Source organism: Hylobates moloch, unplaced genomic scaffold (assembly GCF_009828535.3).
Source record: "Hylobates moloch isolate HMO894 unplaced genomic scaffold, HMol_V3 SCAFFOLD_10, whole genome shotgun sequence".
Lineage (NCBI taxonomy): Eukaryota > Metazoa > Chordata > Mammalia > Primates > Hylobatidae > Hylobates > Hylobates moloch.
In genome coordinates this window covers 100930313-100935765 of record NW_026652285.1, presented here as the reverse complement: position 1 = coordinate 100935765, position 5453 = coordinate 100930313, and the positions used below count along the sequence as shown (strand labels likewise).

The 5453-nt window shown below is 56.5% G+C and overlaps 1 long non-coding RNA gene across 1 annotated transcript; it reads left to right on the top strand.

Annotated features, from left to right (window-relative positions):
* The first annotated feature begins 210 nt into the window (after positions 1–210).
* Positions 211–2915, top strand: LOC116475732 (uncharacterized). Its single transcript, XR_004249974.2, has 2 exons — positions 211–620; positions 2653–2915. It is a non-coding gene; the product is annotated as an uncharacterized LOC116475732 (long non-coding RNA).
* The last annotated feature ends 2538 nt before the right edge of the window (positions 2916–5453 follow it).

The following is a 5453-nucleotide window of genomic DNA, read 5'->3' as shown; positions in this document are numbered from 1 at the left end:
AAAAACTGTTCTAAGGCCGGGCGCGGTGGCTCACGCTTGTAATCCCAGCACTTTGGGAGGCCGAGGCGGGCGGATCACGAGGTCAGGAGATCGAGACCACGGTGAAACCCCGTCTCTACTAAAAATACAAAAAATTAGCCGGGCGTGGTGGCGGGCGCCTGTAGTCCCAGCTACTCGGAGAGGCTGAGGCAGGAGAATGGCGTGAACCCGGGAGGCGGAGCTTGCAGTGAGCCGAGATAGCGCCACTGCACTCCAGCCTGGGCGACAGAGCGAGACTCCGTCTCAAAAAAAAAAAAAAAAAAGAAGTCACCTCTTGCTTCCCCTACATGGACACAGAACTCCCACCCATGGGGCTGGGCACACATGTCTTGCCCCCATTTCTAGCACTGCCCCCACCAAGGCCTGTGCCTTCACACCCCCGACACCAGGATAGTCCTCACAGACAGGGTGGGTTTCTGGGCCTCGGGCTGATGAGAAGACCCATCCTGATCCTCTGCTGTCTGCTCCTATCCCACAGCGGACAAGTACTGCCCTCTGCTGATCAAAGAAGGGGGGATGCCCCTTCTGAGGGACATAATTAAGATGGCGACTGCACGGCAGGAGACCAAGGAAATGGCCCGGTAAGAGACTAGCAGTGTGTTTCTGCCTGGAACCTTGATTCAGGGGAGTAAGGGCATAGCGGGCGCCCTCTGGAGGTTAGGAATGGCTGAAATTCCCAGGGACAGCTTAGAGTTGAGTATGGAGGTTGACAGTGTATTGATGTCCACCTGGGGCCTCTCCAAATGTCATCTCGACCACATTGTGGCTGGAAACTAGATGGCCAAGCTCTGAACGGAGCATCAGGGCCCTCGTTTGTAAGCCTAGTTTTCTTTTATTCCCAACAAATTCCATCCTTTTATCACTGGGTATTAGCAAGTCAGGTCAGAACTATTCATTATTTTTGGCCAAAGACATTCCCACTAAAGAAGGGACACAGTGTGGTAAAATACATTCTAGAGATAAGACGAGGCAGAGTGCGAGTGAGTTTGCTGAATGTGAAGATCACAAACATGGTAGAGTCTCGGCCTTCCGTGGCTGTGTGGCTTTCACTGCAGCATCTAAAATGTCACTGCCTCCAGTTCTCAAGTTGATCAGGACACCAGAGACTCTCAGGGATGCGACGTGTCGAAATCGTCAGGGATGACCTCGTTTTCTCCAGGATTCATTCTAGAAGGGAAAACAGTCAAGCTGACCCCAGCACACTTTTTCATGGCTCTGTATAGAGCAAAAGGTCACATGGAGGAGGGGCCTGGAACTCAGAGGCTCCTCAGACAGCCACTTCCTGGGCCAGGGGAGGGAAGTGTCAGCTGGTTCTGCTATTATATCTGGCCAAAGGCACTACCGGCCAGGCGAAGTGGCTCACACCTGTAATCCTAGCACTTTGGGAGGCTGAGGTGGGTGCATCACTTGAGGTCAGGAGTTCGACACCTGGCTAACATGGTAAAACCCCGTCTCTACTAAAAATACAAAAATTAGCTGAGTGTGGTGGTGCGTGCCTGTAATCCCAGCCACTTGGGAGGCTGAGGCAGGAGAATCACTTGAACCCAGGAGGCAGAGGTTGCAGTGAGCCAAGATGGTGCCACTGCACTCCAGCCTGGTCAACGGAGCGAGACTCTGTCTCAAAAAAATAAAATTTAAAAATAAATGGACGGGGCCCACCCCTAGGTTTTCTTTTCCAGTGCATCTGGGAGGTAGGAGGTGGCCCTGGAATTTTCATGGTTAACAGGGATTCCCGGGAAATTTGCGAAGCACTAGGTAAGACTGACCAGTTACCTACCACAGTCACTTTGAACATTTCTCCAAGGCCTGTGATGGGAATCTGAGGCACTGGCCTGTCTGACAGCAAGGTGTAAATAACCCTGGACAATGCTTAGGAGAAGGCCCTCGGCCTGTCCACTGACCCCTCTCTCACTCTGGGTATTTGCTTCCTAAAAGGTATTGGGGCATCCCTTTAACACACAGAGGCTGCAGTGAAGCCCCCAAACCACAGGCTTGGTGTTGAATGGGCAAGCTGTCCGGGGTCCAAGGTGACAACCAACAGTGATGGGTAGCAGAGGTCAGGCTGGGGCGGGCGAGACTCGAAATCTGAGCAGAGTGCTGGGCCCTGGCTGCCTCAGGGTAGTGGGGGCCCTTGTGCGAGCACAGCTGCCCCCACCCCACCCTGGACCTGCCACTGGATCCGGGCCTCTGGGGGAATCTGATGTGCAGTCAGTTTGGGGCCCACTGGTGGACTTCTGGAAAGAGAAGGGTCTGGAGTGCAGGGAAAATGAAGAAGGAAGAGGTCGCTAAAGAAACTTCCAAAGGGTTTTGGAGGTCAGGCCTGAGCTGATTTGGGGACCCCTATCCACAGATGCCCTGGGACTGGGGGTGGGGGAACAGGGGCATGGAAAGGAAGGAAGCGGAGGATGGCTGGTGATGGCATTCACGGCCACAGGTGCCATTCCCTGAGTCCCCTGCCCATGCCAGCCACTCTGCCAACCCCTCTGTCCACATCATTCGGTCAGCATCACCATCACTATGAACACATGTTTACCCAGCTGCCTAATGATCTCGGAGGGGCTGGGCTCACCCCACCCAAGCCCACCCTCCAATCCCGTCTCCCCCTGTCTCCAGCAAGGTGATTGAGCACTGCAGTAACTTTAAAGAGGAGAACATGGACACGTCTAGATAGAGGCCTCCGCCCCCATGGCCACCACCGCTCTGGACCACAGGCGGGGAGGAAGCGTGCTCAAGCAGCCCAGCGGGCGGGCCCCTTCCGAGGGAGCCTCCCACGGAGTGAAGAGACATGGGGGACTTTTGCACAACCGACGCTTTTCCTTAACATTAGTGAGATATATATATTATATATATATTTTTTTTGGGTTAGGAAGTGTGAAGTTTTGTGTGTATGATTTCTGTGCAAAAACAAAAGCAACACTCCTGAGTCCTTGCAGCTTCCTTGGCCATTCTCAAACCCACTCAGCCTTCATCACTGACACACTCACTCCTACCCCAAGCAGACTAAATGCCTGTAACGCTGTGAGTGTCCAGTCCTTGTCCAGGAAACTCAGATCCCGGCGTGGCTTCCTTTCTTGAGAGGAGCAGGCCTTGGACAGCGTATCAAGCATCCTGACCCACTGCCCATGCCTGAGAACGCCATCTCAGCTCCCGGGCACAGCTGATGGGGTTTGGGGATTAGAACTTACTTACCCCACTGGGTCTCCCAAAAGCCTTGGTGCTCCCGGCTGTGGGCCATCTGGGGCAGGAAAGTGAGCCGTTCCCAGGCTGAGGTCCAGGCAGCCCTGCCCCTGAAGACCCTCTAGGAGCAGGGCGCCCAGTGGCCCTGCTGCTGTCCGGCCAGGCCTGCCTGAGGCCACGCTGCTATGGAGGCTGCCTCCTAGTCTCCCACCAGGTCCCAGGCCGTGGAAAGCCCCAGCCCAGGGATGATCAGAACTCAGGGGCAGATTCCACTGCCCCTTCTGCCAAACACATCCAGAACCTGCCCTCAGCCCTGGAAGCTAGCATCTTCTGGGGCCAGGGGCTTGCTTCCTCGCTCCACAGCCCTCAACTGCCCAGGCGCTCCCACCAGCAGAACTGAGCCTGCCTCCTCATCCCAGCCTGCCCCGCTGCCCAGAGGACCCCACGCCTCTCAGAGGCAGAGGTCCCACGCCAGCCTTTGACCCACAGCGGCCACACAGCCGCCTCCAGACCAGCACTCGGACTGCCCTGCAGTGGCCGCTTGGGCCTCCCTGGCGGTCCCGCCCTGCCCTAGGCTTTACCTTGGAAGCCTGAGAGGCGCCGGCTCTCTTGTGCTCCTCCATCGATGGACACTGCATTGCTTCTCATCGGACACTTGCGGATCGCAGGGGCCTGGGGAGCAGCGCTAACCCTGGAGGCAGCCTTTGGGTGATGGCTTTTTCTTCCCTTTTCCTTCTGCGGGCCTGTTTTCAGGTGTTCCTAGCATTTCCGCCTCCAGGCAGGACGGCAGGGGTGAGCAGCTCCGGGAGAGACACCTGGCCTTTTTCTCCTGGAGCCTCTCCCTCCCGGCCCGGGAAGTGGGCGGCAGCCCTGTGTTCCCCCAGCTTGGCAGATGGGCTGCATGCGGCGCTCCCTTCCATCCCACACTCAGCGGCCCCGGCCAGACCCTGGCAGAGTTCACACCTCATTGCTTTACCCCCTGGGGCCTGGGGAAATGTCTGTACTTTGGGATGTCACAGAAATACATTTTTGTGCAAAATGGAAAACAGAGCGTCTTTTTTTTGTGGAGGGGATTGCTAGCCTGGCTTCCAGGCTCTGGATCAGGGCTTGAGCCACCCGTGGCAGGGGGGCTGCAGCGTAGGTAGTTCAGTGGTAGGGAGGGGTGCGTTTGGTGGGTTAAAGGGCTGCAGGCTGGGGACAGGTGGCAAGGGACTGAGCTGGAGTACCTGTTTCCTATGTGTTCTCTTCACATCCCTGTGCCCACTGAGGACACACCTGGCAACCAGACCAACAGGGTGCCTGCCCAGGATGGCTCAGCCTGATGGGGGAGACAGATGGCAAATAGAAGATTACGACTCTGTGCCACCAGCAGGGAGAAGACAGTGGAGGAGGTGCCTCCTGCCAGTGGATGGGAGTGGGCAGGTGCGTCAGGGAAGCTTGGAGTCCGCTGGGCCACAGTGCTTTGGGGAGAGGGGGAGGAGCCAGCGCGATGTCCCCATGTGTCTGGGAGGCTGCTTACAAGAGGACAGAGTGGAGCCAAACCCAGTGAAAAGGAGGAGGCTGCCCAGGTCTGGCCCGAGGGGCTGAGGAAAAGTGCATCCTCAGCAGAGGGTCCCGCCAGGGTGGACAGAGAAGCAGCCCCATGTGGCCCTGGCAGCGTGAGGAACAAGGGTGGAGTGGGAGGGGACCAAGAAGTCGCTGGTGCCAAATCGTGAGGTACCCAGACTCTAGCATGGCCCAGGGCCGTCCTGGCTGACACCTGTGGTCCCTGCACCTCTATCAACAGTGCCTTGTCATCCTCAAGAGCTGCCTGGTTGGAATAAGAAATGATATGGTGGGCTGGGCGCGGTGGCTCACGCCTGTAATCCCAGCACTTTGGGAGGCCGAGGTGGATCACGAGGTCAGGCGATCAAGACCATCCTGGCTAACATGGTGAAACCCCGTCTCTACTAAAAAATACAAAAAAATTAGCCACGCTAGGTGGCGGGCACCGGTAGTCCTAGCTACTTGAGAGGCTGAGGCAGGAGAATGGCGTGAACCCAGGAGGCAGAGCTTGCAGTGAGCACAGATGGTGCCACTGCACTCCAGCCTGGGTGACAGAGCAAGACTCCGTCTCAAAAAACAAAAAAGAAATGATACGGTCACACCCTTTATAGGCCACCGTGAGTGTGTGGATTTTACCCTTTATGTGAGGTTTTAAGCCTGGGCCTCAGGACCCAATTAAGCATTCCTGGAAG